The sequence below is a fragment of the Cyprinodon variegatus genome, unplaced genomic scaffold, assembly GCF_000732505.1.
Source record: "Cyprinodon variegatus isolate N-32 unplaced genomic scaffold, C_variegatus-1.0 Scaffold43, whole genome shotgun sequence".
Classification (NCBI taxonomy): Eukaryota; Metazoa; Chordata; class Actinopteri; order Cyprinodontiformes; family Cyprinodontidae; genus Cyprinodon; species Cyprinodon variegatus.
The window spans coordinates 1,739,494-1,748,644 of NW_015150496.1; the positions used below are offsets into that span (position 1 = coordinate 1,739,494).

General features: G+C 38.1%; 1 protein-coding gene across 4 annotated transcripts in view; it reads left to right on the plus strand.

Moving 5' to 3' along the window:
- The window catches only part of zbtb16 (zinc finger and BTB domain containing 16), a 211,063-nt gene that overhangs the window by 19,684 nt on the left and 182,228 nt on the right, over positions 1 to 9,151 (plus strand). The gene's annotated exons all lie outside the window — the stretch shown is intronic.

Sequence of the window (9,151 nt, forward strand, 5' to 3'; positions counted from 1 at the left end):
GGGGGGAAGCCATTCAATTTCCTGGACTGATCGCTGAGGCGGGCGACTCTGACATGTCATGACTCAAACGGCATCATTTCTGCCACTGCTGTCTCGCCGCTGACCTTACAAATGATGCTGTAGGCTCCTGCCATATGCCATTAAGCATGCGGCAGGATGGGGCTTTATCCCGTTTCATACGTGCAGAACTGTCTGCAGCTTTCAGTCTCTTCTCTCACCTTTCGGAAAAAGAAAAGCCGATTACAGCAGCAGTTTTTCCCCCCTTCTCTTCCTGCCCTGCCTGCGTTTTATTGCCTCCTGCAAGTGTTGGTCCGAGGCGAGGAGCTGAAGCTTTCCTAACAGGTGTTTGGGTGCTTATCACAGATGTCTCTGCCCTTATCTCTGGCCCTCAGCTTCCTGCATCCTCTCTGTTGCATGCCTTAGAGTGGGGATATATTTCACTTAGCCTCTGACCTGAAACCTTCCTCTCTATCTTCCCTCCTTGTGCCCGCTTAAAAACTCACGCTCAGAAGAAGTGGCTCGCTGTTTGACAGGATGTGGCGTTTCATCATCTCCCCCTTTCTTGCATTTTATTATTCTTATCTTTATCTGTGTCTTCCACAAAGCCAGGAAGACAAGACAAAATCACAAATTCCTTTAGAACGAGAAGCATCAAAGTATCCAGAGTATTATTTTGTTAAATTTGGCGATTATTAACCATTTAGGCCGTTTATGCACTTTAATGACATTTCAGATGTGTTTTTATTTTGTTTTGTATAAAATTCTGACTATCTTAGCAGAAATTGCGCATTATAATAAAACAAAATCAAGCTTTACCCTCCAACTAGCAACAGAAAGCAAAAAAAAAAAAAACCCCAACAAAAACAGTCCAATAGATTTTAAGCGGAAATGTAATGGTGGCTTCAGCTCTGGGTTAGCTTTGATGATTTTCTGTACCAAGGAGTTTGATCCAGCGTTTTGTCAGAGTGATTGGTCTCAGCCTTTCGCCCCACCTCCACATTCCCCCTATCCTCCCCTGCTCCAAAGTCTCACAGCGGGACAAAGGCTAAAGTGTCTGTTGGATGGGGTTGTAGTGGTGTTGCAGGGTGGTTGGGGGCTTCGGGGGGTGAACCCCTTCAAGGACCTGACAGGAGCCTTTTTTTCCACCCTTAATCCCTATTCTAAGTGGGCACGAAAGGAGAGAGAGACCCACAGTCTTAACACCCTTGAGAGAGTCTATTGTGAGCAGCAGGCTCTGTTACAGTAGGATGGATGCTGGGGTCTTAGCACAGATAAACCAGGGCCAGGCAGGTTCCCCGTTATTTACAGTAGGGTCTTTCATTGGCCCAGTGAAACAGGAGCCCCCAGCGGCGGTGGAGGTGGTGGCGGGGATTCGGGGACAGCCACTGTTTGTGCTCAGCCAGGCCTCCAGTACAGGTCAAAGAGCACGGGGGTGGGGCCGGAGGGGTTACAGACCTGACTTTTGTCTGTATGTTGGGGGAGTTGCTGCAGGAAAAAAAAAGTGCTGGGGGGGAAATAGCTGCCTATAATAACTTTCAAACACAACCGCCTGTAGTAGGATGAAAAGAAACATGGACATACGGAAAGTTTCATATATGTGTGTATTTTCATATTACATTAATAATGTAGCTGGTTCTATATTTCTATTTGTTCGTGAAGCAAAAATAACAGAAAATGTATTAGAAAACACCAGAACACTTCACTGTCCTTTCAATATATAAGAACAAAGAATTACTTTTAATGGAAATGTCATTTTTTTAAATTGGCTACTTTGTTGCGTCATTACATGTCTAAATAAAATTGATTTAGGCCCAAAGAAATAAAAATATTAATCACCCCCTTGACTCCTGTACCATATCAAATTTTCAAGACATTTAAGACTAAAAAACTGTAAATTCTAGTTAACAGAGCAATGGATTCTTAATTTAGCAGATATATATGTCCTTAAAAGAATATTCTGCTTTAAAAAGATGGATTTTGACATTTCTTTAGCTAATTCTTATTCATATTTCATCCTGAAAGGAGGCAATATTGCTATATTTTTTAATTCTAACACATGTATTCTGATTTACTTTCCATAGTTACCAAATGATTTGTTTGATTTGGAAATGAGCCTTAAACACCTATTGTTTGTCAAAAAACTTATCGGTGCACTAATTGCTTCTTGAACAAATAAAAAATATATATTCAACAAAATAAATTTAATCTAACCTAATCTACATCTAACTTTAACCCTTTAAAGCCTGATCCAAGAATAAAACAAAACAGAAAATTACTTTTTTTGGTTTGAAGTCCTTATTTGGCCTTTTAACAAAATATGTAAAAAGAAAAAACAGAAATACATTTTTGATATTAATAATTTATTACTATGCGATAAGTCAAGATTATTTTTGTGTAGTCTTCTACTGGCTGTTATCTGATTGTGTACAATAGGATTTTTACCATTAAATTATGCAAAAGGTGTCAGATGCAAAACATTTCAGAAACCGTATGTATCAAATATGATATATTTGGCATTACGGGGTTAAAACAAAAGTACATTTATTGGCTGTTGCATTTGCAGACATTGAGAAATAAGAAATTCAAGTCTTATTTTTGTAGTTTTTGATCCTGCATTCTTAGTACCTATTAAAGTTAAAACTTCCACGGTGAAGTTTGTCAACTTTTTTTAGGATTTTTATTTCATAGGGAAAATTAGGCTAGAAATGTGAGTGGAGGTTGTCATATTTATAAAGTAAGTTGATCAACATTTTATATAATTATTTTTTATAATGTTATCTAAAAGTAACAAACAAGTGACAAACAAGTGCACAGGATCATAACCATTCACATAAAATCCAGTTCAGCCCTTGAAATTCCATCCCCAGCCACAACCCATCATAAAACCATTCAGTTCATTTTGATATAAAAGTAATTCTGAGAAATGATGTCAATCATTTAATCCCGGTAAGTAAGGTGACTGCATGAAGTTGGTGAGTTTGCAGGACTCTCTGATACTGAGTAACCAAGCTTCTCAGGTTTCTATTCCCTTCAAGTGGACATTCATCTTTATTAGTCCAATAGTATTTCTGGCACTCAGTTAAAAAAGTTATTTAAAAAGGTAAGGATGATGCAAGACCTGCCTTGATTATCCTGCCTTTACTCGGTGACCCATTTAAGCATAGCACAAAATCGGACAAAAAAATACCAAAACAAAATCCAACTATCTGTAACCTGATGCTCCAGCTGTGTTCTCTACCATAATCCCCATTTTGTGACAAATCCAAACCCCAAATGGTCCAATCGAGCATGCTCTTACTGCCAAGTAACCTTAATCTCACACCTCAATTACAGCACAGTTTTCTGTTTACCGTCTTTTATTAAGAAATGAGAAGTTACGCAGGGGCCAACAGAGATCAACAAGGGGAACTGCCACCATCTGCCAGAAAACTCAATCTTAATCTGGCCGTAATCTTTAAATCAACCTTACATATTATCAGGCACGTATAGAAAGGAAAAAGCACAGGCAGAGCTGTGCAGCAAGGACAGCGGTCTTAATGGCATTCATTTGCCAGAGCAGATTTAGTTATTTTTACTTGGACAAAGGCAGGAAAGGTTAAAGGTCAGCGAGAGAGAACTTTACAGATGAAGTGGGGTGTGTTGGTGGCAGGAGGGGTGTATGAGTTTCATCTGACCCCCACGCCACCACCATCTTTCACCCCCTTTGTCCTTAGGGTACACAAAGGATTTCAAACTGTAGTGGTCAGCTAACCGCAGCTAAAGATTTGAATCCAGTCGGATACGTCACCGACGGCCAATCAGATGGAAAGTTCTTAGTTTGGACTATAAAGAAATATTTTTCTTAAACAGCTTTTCAAGATTCAGCCTCATTATTGTACAATTTCCAGATTTTGGACTTAATTTAAAAAAAATAAGTGATTAAAAATAGGCTTTAATTCAGCTGCGTGGCATTATTAAAAAAGAAAATAACCCGTAAAATAATATTTATTTATTTTTTCAAAGAATAGGTATTTAAAAAGAATTTTATCTGACTGGTTAAAATCAATTCATCAACAGCAAACATAAGCTGAAATTCATAGAAGTTTTAGGAAAGAAATTCAATTAATAAATAGATAACACTAATTACTTAGCCTTAAGGGGAAAAAAATACTTGTTTGAAAATGAAAATCCTCCTAATACCACTACTAAAATGACTACAAATAAAAAATAGTAATAATAAAAAATGTAATAAATGAACAAATAATTTTGATGGTAAAAATAGCTGCTTATTAATTTATCTAGAAGTGATAATCAGCTGGCGATATAAGTAATCAGCTAGTGCCGTCCTCCGTCCCTCCAGAAGCACAACTACTGTGGCGGCTAACATTAAAAAGACCATAGAGTAAGTAGACATATTTAAACCCTACAGGAAATTGCAGAAAATGTACTTATTCTATGATCGGAGGTGTGATGTAAAGTGGCTATTTATCCTCACATTTTCTCTGCATCTGGCTTTTTCTTTTCTAAACGTGGGAAAGTGATGCGGGTTCTTATGTGAATGTCAGAGTACAATGTAGGCTGCAGCAGAGCCTGGAAAAGAGAAAATCCAGAATGGCTTCTCTGTCTACATGTTGTGTTTTATGCATTTATGTTGTATTTGTTTTTTTTCCTTTTTAAAAAAATGCCCAAATATGGTTATAATAATTACATAGCATTTATTTTTTTATCTATTTGGTGAAAGACAAAAAGTTCACTTTGCATTTTCATAGTTGAAATAAAAAAATTCCCTGTAAGAATTTTGGAATCTTTATCACCAATCACCAGCTTATGACAAAGGAAGGAATTCATAATTACACACCAAAGTCAGTCATTAAAAAAATAATACTCCACTTGCCTTGAAAGCTTTTTTAAATTTTTTCCAAAAAGTTGTTTTTTCAGACATCAGAATGGACATTACACAGGCTGGTTTTTATTTTTTTTAATCCCCAATCCCTTTTCACTTGTGGTAGTGATGATGAGGATTTTATATTTGTACAGTGTACAATGATGCATAACAAAAAAGGAAACTGAAATTAATACAAAGTTATAGCAAAAAATACTTTCACCTGTAGTCCAATGTGATCGACACTAGCATTCATTTTGTTGGTATTATCTTATTAATTAAGCAGGAGATTATCTTAGCAGTGAAATAAGATTCAAATGAAAAGTTTTTTTTTCAGAGCTTTATTCAGTAATTGGTCCAATACTGAGCTTTGTTAAATACTTCAGCAGATAGAAATCAGTCCTCAGATTCTTTAGGAAAGCAAATTCGGTCAGGCTCTCCTTTTCAGATATTAGAACGGACATTGTCCCTATCACAACAGAGAAAAAAAATTGTTACGGTTGATTGGCTCATTGTGATGGTCCGCAATATGGCTGCCAGGCCTGTACCAGCACTCAGAGGTCAGTGGACACGGTGCAGCTTTCACATGGCCCAGAGGTCCTGACCCCCACCTTTGCTGGTCATATTCACCCCCATCTTCTTAGCAAGGACCGCGGCCCTTTGAGCCGGGCCCTCGGCCCCCTGCGGAGCGCGCCCCTTCACCACATTAATAGTGGCACTGGAACTAATTGCCCAACCTTAGATGTGCTTGAGATCCAGATTGCCATTGCTGCCAGGGCGCCACTAACCCCCTCAACATCCAAACAGAAGAAAACCCTCAAAAGAAGAATTGCAAAATTGCTGTTTTCCATGCCTGGTCCTCTGCTAAATCGCTCTTGGTTTCAAAGGGCTTCATTTATGCCTTTGTGTTACTGTATATTTGCATCTATTGAAGCTTGTTTTCAAAACATCGCCCTCCCTTCTTCTGCCGCACCCTCCATTTTTAACTTGTCATTTAGCGATTGCCCGGTTTCCCTTTTCTTTCTGTAGGAATAGTGACATGTACTCACTATGTAGCTCTTTGGCGAAGACCTTCCCACACATCCCAGCCACCGCCATTTTGTCGCCAACCCCGTCAGCCACTAAAAAAAAAAAAAGGCGCCAAATAACCCTTTTGTACCTGGCACGAGAATCGCTTATCCTTCCTATGATTCAGAAATGGATTTGTTTTCAGCAGCGCTTTGGGCCGAGAACTGCAGCCGTGGTGTAAAGTGGTGTCTAGCACCAGACTGTTGCTGTTCACACTGTCATGTCTGCCGTCTCTGCTGTGCTGCAGTGAGCGTCACACGAGTTCAAAGAGACACCGAAAGAGAGGGAAGCAGCCTGAGAGGCGTTTTATGATTTTATTGGTCCAGAGGAAGCATTGAAGGGAAGGTGTTGTCTGTGCTAATGTCTTGTAATGTCACTCCAGAGTGCAGCAGCCGCCTCGCTGGTGAACAGTAGTCCTCTGATTATTTATTTCCACAGCTCTTCATTAACTCTACTATTTTTAGTAGTGGTTGTTTGAGTGTTGCATATCATTAAATTACGTAGAGTTCAAATGTGTTGATGTTTAACTAGTAAACATGTGTGATATAACTTTAGTGAAAATCCTTTTTGAACGTGTGAAATCAAACCTTAAGGAAGTTGCAGTTTACCAAAAGCTATGCGGGGAACATGTGAAAGAATGTGCTGTGGTCTGGTGAAATGTACATTTTGAGCCTGCATGTCCCTCAAAGTTTGGTGGAAAAGTATAACTGCACACTACCATGAGCATATTCCCAGGGTGAGACATGGTGGTGGCAGCATCTGGCTCTGGGGTTATTTTGTTTTAGGAGAGACAGGGAAGCTGGTCAGAACAGATGGGAGAATGGAGCAGCATTATTGATTTTGAGAAAGAAAGCCTTCAAATGGCTTGAGAATGAATTGAAGGGTCCGTGCAATGATTTAGATCAGGGGTCTTCAACGTTTTCCAGGCCAAGGACCCCCAAACTGATGGCTAGATGAAGCGGGGACCCCCTAATTAAATATATGGTATGAAATAATGTTCTATCATGGGATTCTTAAAGTATTTCTTATTCTGATTCCTGGTTGATGGGACAGGTGTTGTGAATGAAAAGGTGTCCAGCTTGAAAGAGCTCCTGTGTGTCGCTAAATGTGTGCATTGATGACTGAAAGACATCTTCTGCCTCCATTTATCTGTTTACTACAGTCTTTTGAATTCATGTTAATGTGGATTTGAAGAAATTTCAATTAGTGGAAAAAATTGCAGGGGGAATATAAAAAAAGTCTAATCAACCAAAACTTTCGCGACCCCCATGCAGTACCTCCGCGGACCCCCTAGGGGTCGCGGACCCCCTGTTGAAGACCTCTGATTTAGATCATTGCATAGTTTTTTTTTTTTTAAGAATAATTGTCTTGATGCCAACAAAGAGCACAACAGATTTTGCTTTCACAAGTGGAGCAGTATGGCTTTTGCCATAATGTTCCTCTTGATTTATGCACATAAATAGCTTTATTATAATTCATGCAGGGAGTATTATAGATTATATGGACTCTACAATGTAGGTAGAACAGGAAAGAGAAAAAAAAAGGAAAAAGAACAAAAGATAAAAAAAAAGAGGAGATAAAAGGTAAATGATAATGATTTTTATCATGAGTTGGATCTTAAATCAGATAACAATATGTCACAAGATATGAAAACTGATTGATCAAGTCAATTCAGACTAATCTATGTTTTTATCCCCTTCACAATTATGCTATATATATATATATATATATATATATATATATATATATATACACACACACACATATAGCATTTATTCTGAAGCAAAATGGAGCTTTGATTATTTCACCCAAACACCCAAGAGTGTATTTGAATATGCGATATGAACTGAATCTTGCCCGGATAAGATGATTTATAAGTGGATTTTATTATTTATTATTTCTTTTGAGGTCCCTTCTAGATTATCCCAGAAAACCCAGACATGTATTAAGAGAAAAATAGAATTTTTGAAATCTAAAACTTTAATCGTTTTAATTCCATAAATGCATTTTAGTTCTATAGTAGATCATTTTATTGCACGTATAGGGATAGTTACCTTGACGTAATAAAAGCCTAACATCTAAAGAAAGCTTTTTGAAAGAAAAGTTCTTGATGTTGTTTGCGTCTCCTTTTTTTAAAGAGAGCTGCCAACCCTTGAAGCTGAGAAGTCAGTCAGCTCGGTTTCAGCGTAAAGTTTTATTTAACATGATGGCGTGGACTTGATGGATCACATCTATTCCGGTGTTATGCCTCTGAAGTTGAAACATCCTTGAGTTTGTAATGCAATAATCTGAAGACATTGCTTCTGTGTTTATCACCTGCAATGTCAATGCAATTTGTTGCTCTTGTAGGGACAAAGTATTTCCTCAGCTTGTGTGGATGAAAGGCATCTTTGAATAAAACTCCAAACATTGTCCATACACTGTCACAAAGAAAACATCAGGAGTAAAGGGAAACCATTTGAAGGTTCAAAGTCTCCTGCAACTTTACCCAACTGAGTTATTTTCTTTCTTGACAAAAAAACTTGAAATGCAGTCATGTTGTTCAGTTGACTTTGATATGGTGGTTTCGTATGATGTCAGAAACCCTCCATGCTGGAAGAAAGATCCACAATAGACAGATTTAACAGACTTTTCTTGAGAATTTGTGTTATTGGTGGTGCTGTGTTTTCATTGGCTGGACAGACTGAGAACACTTTTAGAGGGTATTCACAATACTGGTCTGGTCCAGAGATTGGTAAAAGTTAGAAAATGTGCACCTCCAGCTTGGGTGGTTTATAATGGAATGTTTCAAAGTTGCACCAGCAGTGATTGAGAAAAGAGGAAAGAATTAAGAAAGTCTAACGCATCTCTTGGTCAGGACTAAAAATAGATATTCAATCTCCTTCTGTTATCTAGGATTGTCAAATAATTCAACCCTCGATTGGAACAATTAAAAAAGTAAGTTATTCTATTATAATAATTTCCTCAAAATGTAATTTAACTAATTTACATGTGTCTGAACTGTTGCATCTGAGCACAAGTTCTACAAAGAAGTTTCAAGAGGGTTGTGTTTAACCTTACCATAAACTAACCAGTAAGGTGTATAAATTGATAACAATGCTGGTTGTTAACTATCCAAACATACAGTAGCAGCCATTCAAAATGACCCTTCCCAGTCGAATGCCAGCCCACGTTAGCCTCGTGAGACCATCCTGATCTCGCGAGCTTTCAAGGTTTCACTCG